Source organism: Frieseomelitta varia, unplaced genomic scaffold (assembly GCF_011392965.1).
Source record: "Frieseomelitta varia isolate USP_RPSP 00005682 unplaced genomic scaffold, Fvar_1.2 scaffold_182, whole genome shotgun sequence".
In the NCBI taxonomy this organism is placed as follows: Eukaryota; Metazoa; Arthropoda; class Insecta; order Hymenoptera; family Apidae; genus Frieseomelitta; species Frieseomelitta varia.
Genome location: NW_025109550.1, coordinates 672,102 through 695,620, shown reverse-complemented (window position 1 = coordinate 695,620; position 23,519 = coordinate 672,102).

Genomic DNA, 23,519 nt, shown 5'->3' with positions numbered 1-23,519 from the left:
ACGAACTCTCGTTCTCTGTTTCGTCACTTTCTTCCAACTTTTGCTAAACTTTCAGACGGTGAGAACGAGAGAGAAAGAGAGAGAATAAAAAAAAGTCCGGCGAGCGAAAGGAAGATTCGAAAGACTCGGGTAAATCGAGGGGCCAGACGGCTCCGGTTAAAAATGGCCGGCGCGAGAGTGCACAGACCGTGCAATGGTAACCGGGGTGGTGGAATATCGTACACGGCAAATACGAAAGAATGGCAGGGGCCTCGCTAAAAGGGCGAACGCATCTCGGAGAGGAGGGGAGGTTGGCAGAGTCGTTAGGTGCCCCGGGCCACGGCCGCCATATTTTATTACTTAAACGGCATGCCGGGTAGGTTGTTTGTTGGTTAAACAAGGAATTAATGCCGCGGTAATCTGTCATTATGGATACTCGTGCAGGAGGACCCCGTGGTTGCATGCTGTTCTCCTCTTCGATCCTCTTTCTTCTTCTTTTCTCTCGCTCTCTCTCTCTCTCTCTCTCTCTTTCTTTTTCTTGTTAACCCACTGTGTTTCGCCCTGTTCCGCATAATTTCCAATTGGCTCCTTCGCAAACGAGAAGGATAAAAAAGCGAAGCAAATGAGAAGAAAAAAAATGGTAGAGAAAAAGAGAGAGAGAGAAAGTATGCAAAAGGAAAGAGAAGACGAAGAGAGGGAACCAGGTGGTCGAAGAGGCCAAGGGAGAGGAAGAGAGACAGAGAGGATTGAGAGCTGATGTTGCACACCACGTCGACCGGTTGATACGCGCACGAAGTGTGTCATTCGAGCGCGACGCCATCGGCGATCCATCATCGAAAATGCCAGCGAATGAATAATGGACGAATCAATGTTGCTCGTTCCGGCCCGAACTACGGCCGCCGGACTTTTCGACCGTCTACGAACGAGTCGCCCCACGAGCGCCCCGGCACTGCGTATCATACGAGCTTCCGCGAACTTTCCGATCGATCTCGATGCGGATGCTGACGGAAATTGCTGCCTCTTTAACCGTGAATTTTTACGTCGACGTTGCCTCGTTTTCCCCGAATTCCGGATATTTCTCTCTCTCTCTCTCTCTCTCTCTCTCTCTCTCTCTCTCTCTCTCTCTGCTTTCTTCCGATATCACGCTTCGTAAGAAATTTTCACTCGAATTTTGAACGCGACAGCGTTTCTCGGCCGTACTTTGGAAAATACTTTGAGGACTCTGATGAACGACAATCCTCGAAAGAACAGAACGTTCTCAGAACGTCTAGATTTGGAATCTTCGAGTTAATCGCGAGATTAAGAAGTGAATAATCACACGAGAGTAATGCAGCTATCGATCAACGTTAGTTCCATCGAATCACGCTAGATCGGCGGCTAGCTAGAGCGACGAAAGTAGCAATTTTCTAACGCACTTCCATTCAAAACGATCTCCTGCTGCTTTTACCGATCTCTCACAGATAAGAAATTTTGGCTCCGATTTCGAGTGATGGACGATCACAACAGTGTTCCTAATTAGAAATACTTTCACTAACTTTGTGAACGGCTAACCCTGATCAAAATCGTTTCAGAACGTCCAGACTTAAAATTTACTAATAAGAATTGGATATTAATCGCTAGATTAAGAAATGAATAATAGAACGAGAGAAACATAAAGACAGAGAGAGAGAGAGAGAGAGAGAGAGAGAGAAATGTAGTCATCGATCAAATCGTTAATTCCATCAAATCACGGCAAATCGGCGACCAGTTAGAGCGATGGAAGTAGCAATTTTCCAAGCAAACGCGCTTCGAGTAGTCCGCGGCAACAACGCCACACTATCCGGGAATTGAATAACACGAAGAGGCTCTCGGTTATATATGGAATGGATAGCCGATTATTATCGCGATATAGCATCCGTCGAGAAGTCTGGTAATTGGCGGGAGGAAGCGTAATCGCGGCGTTAACACCGCTTTCGACAAATACCCCGGCCACGGTTTCTATCGTGGCTTTCAACGAGATCGATCGAAACTCCACTTCCTCACCCCCCCCCCGTCTCTCTCTCTCTCTCTCTCTCTCTCTCTCTCTCTCTCTCTCTCTCTCTCTCTCTCTCTCTCTCTCTCTCTCTCTCTCGGGTAGCGCGTAATCCTGAAATTTGTGATTCATTCAGCCTACTGCTGCTGTTGCCCGATCGTTTCATTATTCATCCAGCCCTTTGTAGAATCGCTTCTCTCTGGCTGGCTTCCGACGATCTCGATAATTCTTGGGTGCCAGGTTATTGCTATGGTGTTTGATTGGCACGTAAGACGCACGAAAGTTCATCCCCGCGCCACGATGGGTAAAGTGAAACACTTTAGAAACGAGCCGCGATCACGATGTTTAGGATTCCATAAGTACGTACACATGTCTCGAGGTGGCTAAGTGGCAGGCGTGAGTGTGTTTACGTGTACGGAAAACGAGGGCGGGGATTTGACGTTTCAAGGAGAATGACGCGTGTTAGAAGAGAGAGAGAAAGAGAGAGAGAGAGAGAGAAAGATTTAGAGCGACTCTCCGAAGGGAGAGAACCACTAGGGAGGGTTTCTAGCCTTCCTGGCGCATTAGGCACCTCAAGTGCTTGGAAAGAATTATCTTCACTTATGTGTCGGGGCCCGTTGATCTGGAAAAGACTCTGCTCTTCTGTTTGTTGGAACTGAAAGTTGCGCTTTTGTTTAACACGTTATTTTTCATGATATGTCCACGCTATTACATTTGCTTCTGAGGTTTGTGATACAATTTCTATAACAGTGGAGAAACTACAATTACGTATGAAGAAAAGTGTGTAGAGTTTAAGATGCATTACAGAGCTTATAAATTTAATTTTATGGTATTATTTTGACAAACAGATTGCATGCTCTCACGTAATAATTTTTAATGACGTCAAAATCAATTTAAAATAAAATATTTCATTCGAAGTAGTGTTTTAGTGTTGTCATTTATGTTACAATAATACTAAATAACAATAAATACTATTAAATAGTATGTTATTATATATAATGCAATTATATTATATTAAATTTTTCAAAAATTCTTCATTTTACAATGAAGAAAACTTGAACGAAAAGTTCGCTATGGGGTTGTTAATCGAAATAATAACCTACATGCCATTTTGAAAAAAGATCCAAAATCCAAAACCCAAAACCGAGAAATAAAAATACCAACTGTCTGGAGCCTCGAACTTTCTGTAGTTCTTAAATATTAACACCGTAATAGAATATCCAGAAAACAGAGTCGATCGATTCGAACGCCGAGCAACGCGTCGTTGATCTATATTTGTCGATCGTCGGCAGGCGTCACGCGACTGTCGAGCGTTGGTGGAGGAAAAGGCCAGGCCGTAGCCAGAGTGTGGATCGAAGTGTCGGAAATTGATTAAGACGCTCGTTAACGAGCCTTCCCGGCGATGTTTAGAAACGTTTCAACGGGGCAACGAACAACAAAGCGAAACGCCAGCCACTGTCCATTGGCGTGGAACCGAGAGGACGTGGCTGGTTGGAAACGTCACCAGAAATAATCGACGTTCTCTCGTCGAGACCCGAAGGCGATCGGTATCGGATCGATCGGGATCGGGCCGGGCTAATTGCACGGAGCAAGCAGCCACGCCGCACGACTGCCCCCTAAATGCAGGAAATAATGCATTTCGTGAGCCAGTCGATCGGTCATCTTATTACCCGGGCGAGACGATGAGTAGGTATGACGAAGGTGGCCGGATCATCGGGACCAGACAATTTAATTGTTCCAACTTAAATGGAGAGCAGCTGCCTCCTGGTGGCCTAACAAGCTGGTAATAACCTGGCTGCTAGGGTCGTCCCTCTCTTTTGTCCGAACCCTTAACCCCTTGCGCTGGCAACTGATCGCGCGGACCATAACGAGTGACCAAACCGTATACAATAATTCGTCGCTTTTTTTTTGAACTCATCGCTACGTATATCGTTATCACTGGATAGAAATTATTGAAAAGTAATAAATTTATCATTGGCTCTGCCTATTTTGTTTTACTTAAATATATAATTTTACTTATTACAACATTATATGTTACGCTGTAATATATAATATATAATATGTTATAACATAATCTACGTTATGCCTAATATGCCTACATTCTAGTCAAATTCATTGACATTTAGTGTGTTTGTTATTAAATTATATTACAGATTAAAGCTGTATTAACTTTTAAATGAAATAAAATTTTCTACAGTGTCGGAAATCTATATTACTTATAGGTACCACTTGCGCTGGCAACTGATTGCGGACCATAACGAGCGACCGAACCGTATACAATAATTCGTCGCTTTCTTTTCGAACTCATCGCTACGTATATCGCTATCACTGGATAGAAATTATTGAAAAGTAATAAATTTATCATTGGCTCTGCCTATTTTGTTTTACTTAAATATATAATTTTATTTATTACAACATGTTACACTATAATATATAATATATAATATGTTATAACATAATCTACGTTATGCCTAATATGACCTAAATTCTAGTCAAATACATTGACATTTAGCGTGTTTGTTGTTAAATTATATTACAGATTAAAGCTGTATTAACTTTTAAACGAAATAAAATTTTCTACAGTGTCAGAAAACGAACATTACTTATAGGTATCGTTAACCACTTGCGCGGACCGTAACGAGTGACCGAACCGTATACAATAATTCGTCGCTTTCTTTTCCTTTTGAACTCGTCGGTATATCACTTGATAGAAATTACTAAAAAGTAACAAACTTATCATTCATTTGGTCTGAGATATATTTAAATGTACTTAAAACTGAGAAAATGTTGCAATTTCGGACAAAAACTTATCGACGTCTTGCTTCTTCGTCGTTGCTCGATTACAGAATTTTACGCGTTTCCAAAAATTTTTCAACGCCCCGAGGTTAATTTTACGCATACAGAATATATATAACTATACAATTTATACAATTATACACTTGTACAATTCGACGTTTATTCAAAAGCGCTGCAGTTTTATCTTAACCAACAGCGAACTTTTCTCAAGCTACACAATAAATTTCAAGAGCCCACGTAGAACGTATCACTTTTAATTTCAAGTAAATAGACGAAGGTATACGAGTCGTTGTGTAATTGAATATCTAGAGTTGCAAGAAGTCGTGCAAATTGCAAAATTACCGAGCTACAGCTCTTTGAAAATCATTCGTGGATCGACAGAAAAATTCTATCACCCCAGTTTTCGACCCCTCGAGTCGGAGAGAAATGTTTAACGGATTAAGAGACTGCAAAGAATGTACAATTATACAATTCGACGTTTGTTCAAAAGTGCTGCAGTTCGATAGTTCGCGTAGAATCCAATTGACTTCCGTCTTTACTTACTCCGAGTGTCATTTACAGTCTTCAGGTAGCACCCTTGTTCCTTCTAGGGATCTCTCGCAGTTCTTAGAACGTCCGAGGAGATCCTTTGCGTTTGTGTGCATGTGTCTGTTTTATGTTTTTCCTTTAATGTGAATTTTATCGTACTACCGATTTTCTTTATGCATGAGAGGAGAACTTATAATTTGCGCTTGACATCTTTGAGCGGAAATGAGGCTGCATAATATAGTGCGTGTAAAAGTCGGTATATCTAATAAATAATAAATAATAAAATCTAATAAATAATAAATAATAAAATCTAATAAATAATAAATAATAAATTTTCAAAGCAGTTAATTCGAACATGACAGCGGAACTTGATTGTAAATGGTTGGAAATTATTTTGAAAGAATTTGAGATTATCGTGTACAGTCGTATATAAAGGAGAAAGGAAGAAATCTAAAATATTTAGGTGCTTTATTAATTAGTTAATAAATTAACAAGTTTAAAAGGAATTTTGGATTGAATAACTCGAAACTATCGCTAAAAAAGGCAAGTTTATCTCGCGGAACATTCGATGAAATACAGATGAAAATTCCAAATAAAGTGGAGAGGGTAGCAACGTGACCTTGAGCAGGAGACTCCCTGAGTAGCACTGTAGCGTCTAACCGTGACTTCCACTACCCTGGCTGGGATTTACAAACGAGAGAGCTCCGCTCCATCCGTAAACCAGCAGGTGCTTCCGTGATGGCAGCGCGTCGTCCAAAGCGAAGAAAAAGGAGAGAGAAGAGGAGAGAAACTCCACTAGCAGGCATCGTCCCTCGTTTCCTAATTCCGTCTTAATCACGAGGATCGTTCGCCTAAACCCCAACCAACAGCTAAAGAGGACGCGCGAGCGTTCGAGTCAGGTTCTTCTCTTCGAGTCAGGAATCGACCGTTCACGCGTACAAAGTCACGCGGACAAGAGGAGGAAGAGGATAATCCTCTTGGATTCCATCGGACGCGTCGGTCGTTTCGTCGACGAACGAGAACAATTCGGAGCATTAGAACAGCGTGGAAACGCGTTGCGTAAGATTACGCTGGACCTGAGAGTCGCTCGTCCTGAAAACGCTGAGCGTGAGATTTCTACAGCCGTCCCGTTATTGGCATTAATCCTCTCGAGACGTCTTCTTCTTTATGTTTTTCCAGTGAGTCATATGGTTGTGTTCAACGTGTCGATCTTTATCGCGATATGAAATTTATTTCAACTCCTCTCGCGGTTTCTTTGGCCCTGCTAATCCCTGAATGGTATCGTGGCAAGCGCTTGTTGGATTACTAAAGATTTAATCGTCAAAATTTTAATTCACTGAAAATTTGATTTTAGTTGGATTACTGAAAATTTAATTTTCATTTTGCACATCCTACCCGATAAAGATAATCGAAAATGAAATTTGATATGAAGGATTACAAAATGAAAGTTGAACGTTGACAAAAATTGCATGTATGAATAAATTGATAAAAATCGAAAACGAAGGTTGATATAAAGGATTATAGGAAATCAATGATGGAAGCTTAAATTGTTATTTAGTGGCTTTCAGTGTCTGACCAATAGTTAAGGATTGAAAACTTTTTAAGTTGAGTAGGAATTATATTTCAAATGGAATTATATAAAGTACAATCCCAAACAAAAAAATGAAAATGCAAAAGGAAAAAAAAAAGAAAAGAAATCCAAGAAAAGCGTAAAGTATTTGGACTCAATAAAATATTCCAACACTTTCTCCGTTTTGTCCCAACGAACGCAACGAGTTTCATTAACAGCAGAAAGCGTCACGGTATTGCGATGCTCCTCTGCTCTCAAACGACTCAAAAACACGTTAACAAGATAAGAAAAGGAAGAGAATTCAAGAGAATACAGAGCAATATTTATCGGCGAGATTCGAGAGCGGCACATGTACAAGATCGCTTAAATTTATAATCGTCGATCAGCTATCTAATCGATAATCAGCCGGGGTAAGCCGGTTCGGCTCTCAAAGAATCGGCCGTTTCCGAAAGAGACGGTCCGAGAAGGCAAATGCACGCGCGGCTGCGAAACCGTATCGACGCGATATGTACCTTTTCGCGGAATAATACGAATTATATGGGCACCGGCGGGTGGGGGAGGGTGGACGGCGGGGCTCGCGCTGCCTCGCCACGAAGAATAATGTAAAATAAGTTTACGAACGGGTAATGGCCCTTTACTTTACTTTGCCATCCTTTGAGATAAGAATCTTCGTGAGCGGCGAATCGCGTTCCGATGCACTCTCCGAAAGCTCGCGTCGAGAGAAGCCCGCAATTATCCGACAGAGAGATCGATGCCTGTTCCCTTCTTCGTTTCTCTCTCTCTCTCTCTCTCTCTCTCTCTCTCTCTCTCTCTCTCTCTCTGTCTTTCGTTTCTCCCGATTTTCTCCTTTTCGTTCGCTCAAAGAAGAGAGGGATTTCTTTCGTTGTTTTCTGCCAGGCAAACGCGTACACACGCGTACAGGCTTTATGAATCCTACACGATGTTGAAGGAAACGCGTTTCGCTTGTCGTTGGTCTTCGAAATTGCAGGTACACGGAGAAATAAGTCAAAACGTACACGCCAATTTGTCGTAGCGTCAATTTTGTTTTGTACGAATTGTTTTTAAAATTGCCGATTGCTTCATCAACTTTATCGATTCGCTTTAGTATCCTTACGCGCGAGTTTGTCTAACGAAATGTCTAACAAAGAAACATTTTCAGAATCTTCTTAAATTTCTTTTTTCTGTCCGTGCAGATTTAGAGTGTCATCGACATCGAGGTTATTAGTATCGGTTAGTGTTCTCTTCAAATGATTTTGGAAAGTCAGAGTAGTGGTGGAATATATCGAATCTTCTCTGCCACTCAAAGTTTCTGCATTCACATAGAATACGTGACAGATTTTGTCTTCTCAATCGGATGTTCATTAGGGTTAGTTTTGTCTGCCCTGTCCTCAGTCGAGCCAGTGTAATCTTCCTAAATTTCGACAAATTCAACGGACCGATCAACAAAATTTGTGCTGATACCATTTGTAAGAATCGTCCGACGCAACGTGGCATTTCTTCATGGGGTTGAAAGCGCAGAGAGGCTCGGGAAGTTTCTCCGCGTAGACTCCTCGGGCCGATACGCGTAGGGGGTGTGAGAGGCTCGTATATAATAATACAGGTCGCGATCGTTTCCCCGGGCAACATTAATAGTACTTATCTCCCGTACGGCGCACACTATACGTGGTAATTATCGTCCAATCTCGAAAGGACCACCGGGTCTCTACGATATAACTCTTGGCTGGTTTGCTACTTGAAGGCGTGCGTGTTCTTTCTCTTTCTCTTCCTTCGCCTCGTATTTTTCTCGTTTGCTCGCACGTTCCTCCGTTCCTTTCCTCCTCCTCCTCCTCCTCCTCCTCCTCCTCCGCAGAACTCCTCCTCAGAGACTCGGTGGGACGAAACCGACGAAACCGAGCGAGATTTAAATTTAATTTAACGCTTTCAGGTACCACGGTCACGGTAACGAGCCACTGACAGCCGATTATAATAATCATCGTAGGAGCGAAGCGCGTCTCGTCCGGGGGATGCACGCGTTGCTCGCAGCCATCGAGCGGGGAACAGAGCTGTAAAGCCGGTAGATTAACCCGTCAACGCGGGTTTGGGCCCTCCCCCCTCCGCCCGGTTCAATCCCTCCGATACGGTTGTAATTTAAACGGGAAGACTTTCGGGACGGGAATCGGGGCCGAGTAACAGGGATAATTAAACGTACACTCGTCCCCGGTAATTGATATTTCGAGCAGATACCGAAAACGCTTCCGCTGCCCCGCCGCGGTTCCTCCTTGTCGTAGATCCAATCGTTCGATAAGTCTCTTCTTTATTTCGGTTTCGGTTTCGGGTGTTGTTTCTTTTTTTTTTTCTTTCCTCTTTCCTCTTCTTCTTTCTCTCTGTTTTGTTCTTTTCGGTCTTGAGGAGAGTGCGGATAGATAATCTGAGAGATGATCATCGTTAAAAAAAGTACCGTTCTCAATGGTACACGAGGAGGAATTAAGATTCCCGCCGATTGTTCGGTAATTGGACAGACGAAATATCGTTTTCGTTCCTTTATTTTTTTTTATTCTTCTTTTTTTCTTTTTTCTTTCTTTTCTGTGCAGTAAAGTCGTATCGATATTATCGAGGTCATTAGCGGCTAGGTACTTATATTTTATAGTATCGATTTTTGTCCATTAGCGATTAGGTGGTACTTACATTTCATGGTGTATAGATCTGTGCCCATCGAGTACTGAAGTGTTCTCTTCAGACGATTTTGGAAACGATTTTTAAGGGCAAAGATGGAATCTTCTCTGCCGCTCAAAATTTGTGCACTCATATAGTGTCCAGCTGTGACAGATTTTTGACAACTACGGCAGAAGGAAGGGTCAGTTTTCTTGATTACATCTTCACTAGAACATTTCTCTTTCTTCTTTGGTTAGTTCGCTAAAAGGAATTTCTCGGTGATAGACACTTACTACCGAGTAATAATAATAAAATAATTACTTCCAGATAGTTGATTTAATAATAACAAAATAATTATTACCAGTTGTGGATCTTCGTTCGATTTAATGTTTGTCCTCACACTTTCACTCCTCCTTAACACTAGAACTACCAAAACTTGGTCAAAACAACCAATTGATAATTTTTGCCCAGATATTTTATAGATATATTTTTATAAAAGAAATTTACTACACTGTGGATCTTCGTTTCTTGTCCACAGTCGGTTCCTTTCATCCTTGACGTTGGTTTTTACATAGTGTACAAGTTCTCGATACGGGATAGGAATCTCCGACTCGCTAAAATAGCGAGAACAATGCCTCCGTTGGCAGTCAAATTCTGCATTCAATTTCGTTTCCAATGATGCCTATTTCTCATTCTTTCTATCTCTTTCGTAGCTATTATATTTACTTGTTGCAAGAAGCTTGGAACATCCAGCGTTACGAATGCACGAAGCACGCAATTTTCCTGGAACAGCGTTATATTATACCGCCGAAACCTTGAGCGAACGAACCGACAGTTTGCGGGAGAGCGAAAATTCGCATTAGCGAAACGAAATGGTCGTTATTCTCTGTTCAAGGAATAACGAGGTCCTGATGGACGAAGGCCAGAGGGAAAAAATTAGTTCCGTAAACTTTCATTGTGACCAGGCGGTGAAAATTCTCGTAACCTTCACGGTGCCTGCCTGCGGAACAACGGCCAATGGTAAGAGTTACAGCGTCACTTTAAAGCAATGTAATCATAGCGGTGATGGCTGGCCTGCTTGTTTAGGACGAAAGTCTGCCGAGGAAACTGTCGACCAGCAACGGGCCAGCAGCGTCTTCTTCAAAAGTCGTTGAAAATTACTGACCAATCGTCTGTTTGGTCAGCGCGCGACGCGGAAAGGGACAGAACTTTACCGAAAAACGTCGAAGGTCGCCGTAAAGTGCCATAAATGGACGAGCTTGGAAGCCATCTTCCTGTCACGGTTCGACTAAACGGTCCGTTTGTGTTTAACAGTGAAATACGACCGGTCATGCCAGCGCCCAACGTAATGAAATGGTAATAACTAGCGCGGTAAATATCGTTCGGAGACGGTGTCGGTGTATGTATTTAGAAAGTAGTAAATGATTGAATGGGTCTGGTCGTAGATCGTGGAAGAATGTCTTTCTTCATCATTTTCTTTTCTTAGATGGGACAGAGCGATGTTTCTGTTGGACATTTCCTTTCTCAGCGTAATAAATTCGTTTGCCTCGTTTGGCGTTTCGTTCTCGAGGATGTTGGAGAACATTGTAGAAAATTCGGTGTATCACAATGCACAAGGTGAGTAGGGAAAAAAGTTTGTAACCTTCCTACTAGGATAGATAGTACTCCGAAAAATTATATAATAATTTCGATATGGTGTGGATATATAACATGTAGTATGGATAAATGTCTCTTACGATTGCAAATAGAAAGGAAACAAATATTTCGAGCGTAATATGAAATTGAAAATGTAATGTACTTAAAATATCAAAGGAATCGTTTATTGGTAAACGAGGGGTATGAATGTATATTAATTAAATAAATAATGTAAATGAAACTTAATACAGATATGATGACTTAAGTTTATTGAAATATTCACCGTTCACTGTTTTAACATTGAAATGTTAATCGCTTCGACGTAAGAAAGTTGTTTTCTTCTGCCTTTACAGGTAATAATCATATTTATATTTCAAGAACTGTGGAAATTCACATGTGTTTTTTTGACAAATAGGGTAACTTTCAAAGTTACTTGAAAGAATAATCAACTAACGAAACATCTATTATCGAGACGCTTGAGCGACAGATTGTTTCCGATTCTTTTAAAGTTTAATTTTGTTCTTCTTCTATTATTTTTTAAATTTTATAATACAACGGAACTGAAAGTAGTACCTTCTTTGATATAGCGGGTAATGAGGGGAATATTCTTCCCTCTTTATCAGGATATTTGAGGAACAGATTATCCCAATATCTCTTTCTCAAATATTTGAGGTAGCATTTGAGGTCGACAAGAAAAGATTAGACGAACCTCCGAGCATAGAACATCTTCATCTTTCTCCTTTTCTTTCGCATTGTTAATTTCGATCGTCTAGACACTCCGACCGACAAATTGCCCAAAATTGTACCTGAGTCGACCAACACACGAACCTTTTCCACCGGAAAATGTAAATCACGAATTGTACTCGTCCCGAATCGTACTGAGTCTCGTTACAACGTATCGCAATTTATAGTTGCATTCGCGCTTACAGATAATATCGACGAATGAAAATGCTGCATTAATATGTTTTCCGCAGTGCAATTTCACTAACCCCTGCCCCTCCCCCCTCCCACCCGGGACAATTAAAAAAAAAAAACGTTCGTGGAAATTTCCGAAAATTCGCGGGGAGAAAAAAATCGACGAACTACGGGTATTTTTATTAAATCCTTCTCGCGCGCGAATGTTGTCGTGTTTTCGATGAAATCGGGAGAAGTGCAACACATAAATTTGCATTTTAAAACGTTGCTCGCCGAGGCCGAAACAGGGGGTCTAATATCAACATCATATTGAATTTACCGTACGAACGAATTCAGTTCGTTATAATATGATAAAATTCCTTCTCGGTTAATTCGTTTCGGGCAACGCCCGAATGTATTGTTATGATGCTCTTTAACAATAGCCGAGTCTGGCGAAACATTTCCATAACACACTGACCGAAATTCACCCCGCGGGAGGGAGAGAAAAATATGTACCCTCGCAGGTTCGAAGGTTCTCGTTGAACAGGAGAATTATACGATGGAATAAATTCTCGAATTTGCGTTTCGAAATGATTTTCCACGTGCCTCTCTCTCTCTCTCTCTCTCTCTCTCTCTCTCGAATTATTATTATTATACCGCAGCTGGAAAACTGCTGGAAAAATAACGCTGCGCGTACGGTAGAGTTGTGTTACGAAATATTTTATTTCCCGCGAGTGCGATCGTATTTCTAGTTGCAAATATAGATACACGTGTATGTGATGAAAATAAAAAACAAAAAAAAAAAAAAAATGGAAATTACAGCAGTTATACTACTGAAAGTAAATCGTTGCCTGTTTATTCCCGAAATCGAAGTTCACCGGTTCGCGGATTTAACTGCTTTGCCCACGGTGTATAGATATTACTCGAAATTAAAAGCGATTTTTTTTTTTTCGACATACGAGTCGTCGAGGCAATTTTTATTACTAGCTGGGAAATATTTGCGAATTGATATTTACGGATTGATATTTCGTGGACGTTCGCGCGAATAATATCAGGAAATTTAATGAGACGAAAGTGCGAGATAATGTGTCAATATAACGTTTCATAAATAGAAGTACATAATATTTGTTGTAATGTATTTTGAGGGTAAAATATTTTTTAAATAAGTTTACTTGATTTTAGTTAGGTTAGCAAAAATATTAATATAAACAAACAAATTGAAGTATCTATCAACGTTAAAACAATCGTATCAAAATACATTCATACATCGTTCATTATCATTTAAATGATTCCTACAGTTATGTTTCTGTCCAAATAGAAATTAATATCAATTTTGACAAGAATATTCTTTTAAACGTTTTAATATAAAAAAACAGTCACATTCTTATAGCGTTAAAATAACAAAAAATTGCACGACTACTTATAAAACTTATATAACGATAATTCGAAACAAATGACACATTATCAAATATCCTGTCGGAGAATTAATTAATTAATAATATCTATAGTATCTCTAAAACTTTTGTACTGTGCTGAACACCTTGGTTCTTCTCAGATTCTCTCTGCATGCTTTTCGACACAGCAGTCAATAAATTACTTCGATTCAATCCCCGTGATCGGCGTGGATAGCAAACATTGACAGATTAATCGATCTCGTCGTTACTATATTTTATTATCCTATGTCAAAGAGATTCTTCCTATAAATAAAGAAAAACGAATAGATAAATTTTTATTTAACCGGCGTAGCCTAAAAAAACGTCAAACTCGGTGTGGAAGCAAAATGGACGCCTCGGTTCTGAAACGAAAACGGTGCGGAATGAGTGAGACGCGAGAGAGCGAGGGAGGATCGTGCTGTCAGCGCGACTTCTCGCCGAGGAAGGTTGGTTAACGAGCGCGAGAACCGCGCAACCTACCAGGGTATTTATCGAGTTCCCATTAATAGCGGAGGCACATAACCGCGGTAGTCGGTTGTGCTCGAGTGGAGGCCACTTAAGAGAGAAGCGTAGAAGCAAGGTGCAAGGATACACGAAAGACGACGACGATCGCCGGCAGCTGTTGACGCTCGGCAGGAGGATGTTGCTCGCTGGGATCTTCTGGCTGCTGAGAACCGAAGCGTTAACGACAAGCCTAGTAACACGCCAGGCGACACAAGAGCTGCTGCTGCAACGAGAGGGGAGGGAGGGGGAGGGGGTTGGTTCTACTTGGAGGGTTCGAAAACTTTCAGGCGGTTCGATGGAAAGTTGACTCGTTAAATATGGTACCCGGAAGACACGCCATCGTGCCTCGAAAGAAGCGACGCGCTTCCTCTGGTTCTTGCACAGTGCTCGCGACACGCTGGAGATGACGGGAAGATAAAAATTTCCGGATCGAAAAGCGGCGAGCGTTTGTTCCTTGGTTCTTTGGGACGATTTTGTACCTTTTCACACTTAATACGATTAAGGCGTAAAGTGTTCGTCAGAGACATTGAAATCCAAAGAATAGAGAAACTTTGTAATACAATGGATCTGTACGGACTTTCATTTGTATATTTTACGAGAAATTATTTAAATCCTTAAAAATACAATGTTTTACGTGCGGAAGGTATGTAACAAAAATTATAAATTGGTCATTCCGACCACTTTGATAGTTATCGTGAATTAACAGTATTATTTTCTGCGTTCAAAGATTGAGAAATATCCATAAGTAATTGTTGTTTTCTGATACTGTGCGAAATTTTATTTTATTTAAGAGTTAATGCAGTTTCAATCTGTAATATAATTTAACAATAAACACACTAAATATATATTCAACTATATATTATTATTAACTCAATACATTTAACTGGAATATAGATTGTGTTATAATAAATTAAATTATTGTCACTAGATGGCAATGTTTGGTTCCTGGTTGAACCAATTTTGTATCATTTAATCGTGGACGAACAGTATTCTTTTGCGTTCTTTCTCAGAAATTGGGAAATATTATCGGAACTCGTAGGTAACGTCGTTTTTCGATACTGTACAAAATTTCATCTCATTTAAGAGTTAATATAGTTTCAATCTATAATATAATTTGACGATAAGCACACTGAATGTCAATATATTTAACTAGAATATAGGTTGTGTTGTAACAAGTTAAATTATTGTTACTAGTGTTTATTAAATTTGAAGAAAACTTGAAGACGTCACTTATCGATACCCCTAATGCTTCTTTGAGCGAAATGTGAAAGAGTTTCACGCGTGATTCTTCAATCAAATTCAATTTAATTAAACATTCTTTTTCGTTTGCGCTGAATTGAATGCAAGATTGAGAAAACGGGAGAAATTCAAGGAGCGAAGGGAGATTGAAAAGGGCGGCGTTGAAAGATAAAGAAGGGTTAGCGTTATATTTTATCACACTGTATTTATTGGACAGTAATTTCTCTATTCTCTTGGGGAATAAAACACATCGAAATAAAGTGACCCGAGGATGAAAGACGATGCGAGGCTGAAGCAGCGAAAATAATTCTTTAATACTTTCTGTTTGAAACTCGAGTTCACAAGTGATGTAGACTTCCGTACCCGTTCATCAGGATATACTATCTATCGTTCTTCGTCAAACTATCAAAATATTACACCTACGTTTATCGTAATTTAGGTTACGTACGACAATTTCTTCGCTCTTCCTGGTCGTTGGACATCCAAGCCTTATCCCACGAAGAAAAAAGAAAGAAAAAAAAAAAAAGAAACTGGAATAACGTCGCATCGCCAGGCATTAACCTCTTAGCAGCACGTGCTGCGCTATCGTGCCGTACGTACAATAGAAAAGAATTCCAATAGAAAAACTGGGACGAGAAAGAGGGGATGGAAGAATGGCTAGATGGTTTTCTAGTATCGGGCAGTCGGGTTGTCGGTTTTAATGGCAGCTGAACCACTCCCACGGGCCGCGGGTGTACCTGAAATATCGATCTAGACGCGGAACATCTTGAATTCTGGTTAGAACCCAGGTAGAAGGCACCGTGTACCACCGATTTCCGAGCAGAGAGGAGAACGATAAGACTTCCTTCTTCTCTCCTTTCTTCCCCTTCTTCTCTCCTCCCCATCGCCTTTAGATAGTCGCTCGGCCTCGGTACCGGTGGTTGCGGCGCATCAACATCTCCCGTCGGTCAGCCTCCTCTTGCATGCTCGCTCCTCGAGTGGGCCAATGTGAACGGGGCTTTGTGATGGCATAACGAGCGTGGAGTGCCTCTCCCGTGCCCCGTGTAATCTGGTCTTCGGGTAATTGTACGTTATACGTCCGGAGAGAGAGAGAGAGAAAGAAAGAGAGAGAGAGAGAGAGAGAGAGAGAGAGAGAGAGAGGGAAGTTTGCGAAAAATCGCGGCTCATTCTGGCACGGGCAAAAGTCCTTCTCCGCCGATGTGGTGCTCGAAGAAGAGAGAGAGAGAGAGAGAGAGAGAGAAGAAGAAGGTGGGAGAGGCATCGCAGAAAGAAAAGCTGCGAGGAAGAAGACAACTACGAAGGGAGACGATGAAGAAGAAGAAGAGAAGGAGGAGAAGGAGAGAGAGAAAGAGAGAGAAGCAAGAGTGGAAGAGGAGCAAGGAAGGAGAGGAGAGTGTGTGAGAATGCTATCAGCGAGCTCTTCTCGACCCGGGGACCACACCGCGAGACCACCATGCGTGCCTTCGCCTCTCTTCGCCAATATATCCGCGATCAAACATCGAAGCGAGTGGGTAAATACGTGAGTTACTACGATCGAACCAATTTTCTTACTGTCCGGGCTTCGGCTCAAATTGGAACAGTTACCGGGAACGTCACGTCGAGCCGTTCCTCTCCCGCCGCGCGCGGCTGAAAGGCGGAGGGGGATTTCCAGTCATCCCAGAACGCCGGAGAACAAACGACGCTCGCTGGAGAACACGAACACGCTTTGCGGAGACGGATCGATATCGCTGTATACGATGCTGCAAGCGTTGAAAATTCACGAGGGGGAAAATTTCATCCTGGCTGGCTGCTATCTGACGATTACCGATGCGCGGGATGTGCTCGTCGGCTCTCTGTGATTTCGCTCTCTCTCGCGGATGGTCGGTCGAAGGGTGAAACAGAACAGAGCTGCAGTTTGCGATACGGATCTGTAAATATCGGGGGGAGGGGGGGGGGGGGAAGGGGGGTTGCCTCGATCTGTTTGGTCTGACGAGATTTTTATTTTCCCGCTCAAATATTTGTCTCTACCGAAGGAGGAGGAAGAGGGAGGGTGGGGGATGGTGATAAAGTTTCGTTCGACTTTTTCTCGACTCTTCCTTGACTCGATTCTCGACAAACGTTTCTTAGGAAACTTTGGAGACTGAATTACACGCGGTGCATAAGTCAAACGGTCTCTACACAGTTTCGAAAAGAATTCCAGTTTATTTTTGTTGTTCAGGTACGTACACAAGTTCCGTTGGGAATGTCCGGGATTAAATGTCGCGGGAGGTAACTGCACGCGTGAAATATCGGGGATCGTGCCATTTTCATCCTTAGCCCTCCCCCCCCCCCTACCATAAATCGTAATAATTCGCAGAGCGGAACGGCTCTATAATACCAAGAGTAAACGTGGAATTCTTCCGAGTTAAGTCAGCTTCTCCTCTGGTTAGGCTTCGCGCAATGCTAATCTTCGAACGTGACGGCAGAAAGAAACCGCAGGAAATCGTGGAACTTCTCGAGAGCCAGAGTCTGATTACGAGTCCACGAGAATTATTTCCAGGAGTTTTGGAAAAATGTCTACGGTGACTCCGATTGATATTCCAACATTAACGCAATGACTGCGCATGTTGTAATAATTTTTGTAAAGAGAAACTTGGAAACTAGTTTCGAAGCTTGAAAACGCATTCAGAACATGTTCATTTTATTCCAAGATGTTTTTAGTGAGTGAAAATATAATACGTTTTTTTCTCGAGAATGCTATTAATTGTGAAGCTGAAAGCGTTGGAAAATTTTATTCTACGATAGATTTGAAGCTTGAAGCATTTTCTTTATTATTAGCAGTACTTATATTTTCTGTTTTAACGATCTCCGAAAATTTGATGTACAATTTTTTTTTTTTTTTTTTTTTTTGCCATTTTATTATACTTTGAATATTAGACTCAAGTGACGAAAATTCAAAAAATTATCTAAAATTCAAAGTTCAATAAGTCATGTAGCAAGTCTGGGAAAAAATTTTTTCAATGTTTTACATACTTTGATAATTTATAGCATTTTTGAGCAACGAAAATATCTTCATCTGTTATATAATGTAAAAACATCTCAGAATAAAATGGACGAATTTCGAAACTAAATGTTTCATGCTTTAAAAGGAGCCCGAGTTTATATATATATATATATATATATATCTTTTTTTTCGATACTTAGTCTCCGAATATTAACAAAAATCACTATACATTGCTCCTAAAGACGGATTTTAAAAGTAGATACTTTTACTTTAGCTTTAAAAACGAGTTTGCGATTATTCCTTTTAACAAAATTGTAACAATTTCGATAAATTATACGATCCTCGATCCTTTGTATCTCTCAACCACTGTTTGCTTTCGTTAAACAGCGAAAGTTCCCATTAATTGCCAGATCACTCGGACGACAGCCGATTTTCATCCCTTTTGTCCGAGGGATCTCGAAGCAAAGCTAAAATCAAAGTGTCGGTCTCGTTAGCAGAGGCGCGGCAGAGGATCGATCTGAGCGCTCGATATACGTCGGCAACAAAGAGCCACGAGGCTTCGGTTAATAAAACACACCGTTAGGCAGGAAACATAAACGTCCCTTTTACCCGCACGTCGATCTAGCAACGTCGTAATAAGCATCGGTCCTCCTCTCTCCTTGCCTCTTTCTCCCTGGTGGGACACGCTCGTTCCCCGGCGAGGGAACCAGCTCTTCGTCCAATTACTGATTAACGATCTCGCCTCCAGTAGAAAATCGTTATAAAAATTCGAGGAATGCCACTTAACCCCGAGGGCGCGTAGCGCGACCACCGGCGCAACCCTTCTTTGCTCTCCTCTCTCCGTTCGTTCCCTCGGTCCGATCTGATCCGTCCTCGTTCCGTTGTCTCAAGGATGATCCCGACCTACGACCCTTCGTAGCGAAACGAAATTTACACGCCGCTTTCGATCGACCATAAAGCGATAAATCGCGACGAAACCACGTACACCAGGCTGGCAGAGTCCCTTCACGACGGTCCTGCGATCGCGTACACGGCGTGGCTCTCGTTTAATGATGGCGACGAGGAACGAAGAGGAGAAACGCCTGTGCCACATCGTGCCGCGTCCGAGCCAGAAACGTGTCTTTGGTTAACCGGAATGCATCCGAGGATGCTTTATCCCTCTTGGTCCCGGGCGGAACCAGCGGACTACAGGAGAGACCAGGGGTGGCGTTTTCCGTTCGGCCCGTTCGATTCAACCGCAGATGGAAACGCGTCGGTGATAAATTATTCCAAGGCGCGAACTATCATATTTTACGCCCGGGCACGCTCCATCCTCGCGCTTCTTTCACCCCGCGAGTGAAGCACCGAGTTATTCTTTTCCCTTTGCTTTCTGCTCTTTCACTTGGTGACTTTTCTCAGACCAGCTCTCGCCGAGCTTCTATTCTACTCGACCGTTCTAATAAATTGTTGACCTTTCTAAATCTGGTAAATTCATTATTGAATTAATTCGACGTGCCACGTGTCGTTTCGCTTTTCTGAATGTGACGGTTGTGTCTCTTTTTGAGACTTGATTTCATTTGGCCGTTTAATTAATTTGACGTTTTAAAAGCAATTTCGTATCTTATTCGATCTGGTAAATCAATTGAGAAAGAAGACCTCGATGTGTGCTGCTAACAATAATAACTGGTTCGTCTTTCCTCCCGAGCAAGAGTTGAAATTATTTTTTCTTTCTTTTTTTTATTAACTCACCGTAGCGTAATCGTCGTGCCATTTTACTTGATCTTCGACTCTCTTTGTGTTGTTTGAAATCTTTCTTTGAAATACCATGTCTTTCGTCTATGCGTAGTTACGAGTCTTCGAAACGAAGCTAGCTGACGTTCATCAAGTCGGTTGTGTAAAATTTAAAAAAAAGAAACTCTGCTATCCTCGTACAAAGAGAGTGATTGAGCATTTCCCGACCCATCGGCGGATCTCTATTCATCACCACGATATCCTGTTTTAGAATTTAAACGTGGTATCGCGCCGCGAATGAAAAACGTGGCCGCGCGAGCTGCATGAAAGTTGGCGCGAAAGCGTAATTACAGAATCACGAGCGAAAGCGGACGTATTGAACGCATCAGGAATGCGCCACGGCATATTAAATAACTCGCACGGGCGATCAAAGTGTCAAAACCGATGATCGAGACCCGATCGCGAACACTTGTGAAATCTTAAACAGCTCACGCAGCCGCGAAACCGTTCGGACGGCCTGCGCTCTCGATCATTTCAAAAAGATTCCAATTATCATATAATGCAGACGAACAATGCGTGAGTAAATCTCATTTTGTTCGCCGAACATACGAGATTACAAATATTATAAATACTTTCCATTTCGAGAATTTTAATTTCTGGAACGGGGGATCTCTAATTCTCTTACTTTCCAATCTTTTTTATTTTCCTTTTTTGTATAACTGTATACAGTTAATAGTTAATATATATATATTCCAATCTTTTTTATTTTCTTTTTTTGTATAACTGTATACAGTTAATAGTTAATATATAATAATATACTTATTAACGTAATATATAGTTAATCTAGATAATAATCAATATATATTAATCATGTAGTAATATTGTATATAGTTATATAGTTAATTATATTTTCAAATGAAATAATAAAGAATTAAAAGAACATGTGTTTGTAAAAGTTATTTTTGTTTTATATCATTCAGTCTTCCAGTAACTATCTCACATTTTATAAGCGTTGGAATTTACTAATTTGGGTCAGTGGAATATTAGTTCTTATGGTTTTAGTTTTAATATCGTCTGAATTTCTAATTTTATACACTTGTTTACTGTTCACTAGCTTTATTCTTTGTGAAACTTTCTTCGTTGTACATACCGTATATGCAAAGTAAGTCGTTGAATGTCGCCACACATACATACATACATATAGTACTCGCACACATGTACGCGTATATGGCAGTTATATCATAACAATAAGAATAAAATTTACATTTTCGCTGATATTAAACATCCCAATGACACGATGATCGACCACACGATGTCTCAGACGACAGAAAATCAACAAAAATTTAAAGACCCGTTCGTCTCGCAACTTGTGCTTGACAACGTCTCGGCTCTCGAGGGATGGGAGAGAGCCAGCAATTTTCACCGAATTCAAGCAAATTCCCCCGCCCTTTTAAATCATTCGTGATTCGCGGTCGTAAAGCCATTTACTTTCAAGTTCGTACCTCCTTGAAAATGGCGATCCGAGAGTTAACGTTCGTTAACCCGCTGGGTAAAAATGGCCAGGAGTCTTTCGACAGGGCGATCGACTTTCCATTCAGACTCGTCGTCAGACCGCTGGTTAGTCAAACACGAGTCCCAGTAGCCCTCCTCTCTCTCTCTCTCTCTTTCTCTCTCTCTACCTGCGCGTACACTACCACCACCAGGTATCCAGAAGCGGCGGGAGCAATTTTATATACCCGGGAATTATATACGAAAATTTCATCGTTCGCGAGAGGTATTCGCGAAGCACGCGTGCAGCCAGGCGGCAAATTAACCAGCGCCCATAAAAACCGGTTCGATATCCTGCCCCTGCGGAGACCTTACTCCGAAACAAAGTTGGACAGCAGAGGCGCAGAGGAAGAGAGATAGAGAGAGAGAGGGGATCAGGGCCAGGGCCGATTCCGGGCTTGTGCACGTACGATTGCAAATCAACGCTCGCCGCGCGGATCCTGCGGCCCGAGCGTTTTCCGCGCACGTACAACACGCGTTTCCTTTTACGTGGCTCGCCGCGTCGCTCCGTTCGCGTTCCACACGCCGGTGCAAACACGCGCGAACCTTCTTCTCCAACCCTTGCCCGCCTATACAGGGTGTTTCTGTATCGTAGTCCAATAGTCGTCACGAAAATGATTGTTTGATTGTCAGCCGTTGGGACTCGAACATGTGACTGTTACCTTGCAATCCCATTGTTTTTCATTTTTATTCGTAGATCTCCTATCCTTTTTTCCTCCGTTTTTTTAAACTTTAAAGTTAACCCTCTGCTTTTTTTTTTTTTCTTCTTCTTCTTCTTCTCACGACTATAAGGAAATTTATGCAACGTAAAATCAACAGATATCAACATCTGTAAATATAGATTAACGATGAATTCGTCAGTTTCAACGATTTTGTTTACAACGAGTCACTTCGTAGTTTCGTAATTTTTGAAGCAACAATGTTTAATGAGTTGCAACGTTCGTATTTGCGTGTATGAAAGCTCAAGCTGCAGTCTGTACTTGAACGTCAAACGTAGACGTGAATTGTTGCATTTCGAAACATTTTATTTCTGGATTTCCTTTATTTTATTTCCTTCGCATCCTCGTCTGACGATGATTTATCACTAAATTCAATTCATCGTCACTGTCAATAATATTCATGCATCATCGGGTAAATACCATTGGACGAAATCCGTCAGACTCTAATGAAGAATCTTCAGATCTATTATCGCGACTGCTTCTTATTTTTGTTGCTTTTATTTTGCTTGTTATTTTTTTATTATCCTTGTCATTACATAATTCTTATTATACACAAAACTTATTGCTTTTGTTTTTATATGATTTCTTGCTCACATTTTAGGCCTCTGATGTTTAAAACCTAAAAAGCAAAGAAAGCATAAGCGTTATCGCACGGCTGGGCTTGAAAGGGTATAAATTAATCGTAGTTTTTGAAATTTTCAAAGGCTGAGAGCAAACTACGACGCCTACGTGTCGAAATTAATTTCCCTTTGCGTAAATTCCTCGCAACGCGGGTGAAATTTTCGTGATTAAAAAAAATTGGTTAAATTAGCGGAATTAATGTAGAATGAATGATATTCGGAATTTTTAGCGGACGGCGGTGCGTGTGAACTTGGCTATTTTCCCGATCTGGGCTGGCAGCTACTTTTCCCTCCATGCGAAAATGAGTCCGAAAAAAAAAGAAAGAAATGGAAAAAGAAAAATAGAATCAAATTTTTTCGTTTGAAGCTTCGTTCCCGAGGAAATCGAAGTTGAAAATTTGTCGACCACGCGTGTACCTAATTTTCGGCGGAACGTATTCGAATTCCATCCCTCTGGGAACGAGGAGCTTTTAAATGTTTGCTCGTGCGTAAAATTTTATTTATATCACCGACTGATTTTTAAACGTACGATAAATTTTTCCCATCGATTAATCCCGCAATTGCGAGCGAACGTGTCTTATCCAATTAAAAACCCGTAACAAGTGCGAAGAATATATTAAAAATAAATTTCCTGCATTAGGTAAAATTCACAGAATTACAAATTCGTCGCAATCACCCCGTGTATACTCCCGTGAGATTTTTATTTTATTTTCGATATTTAGTATTTATCGTAGATAATA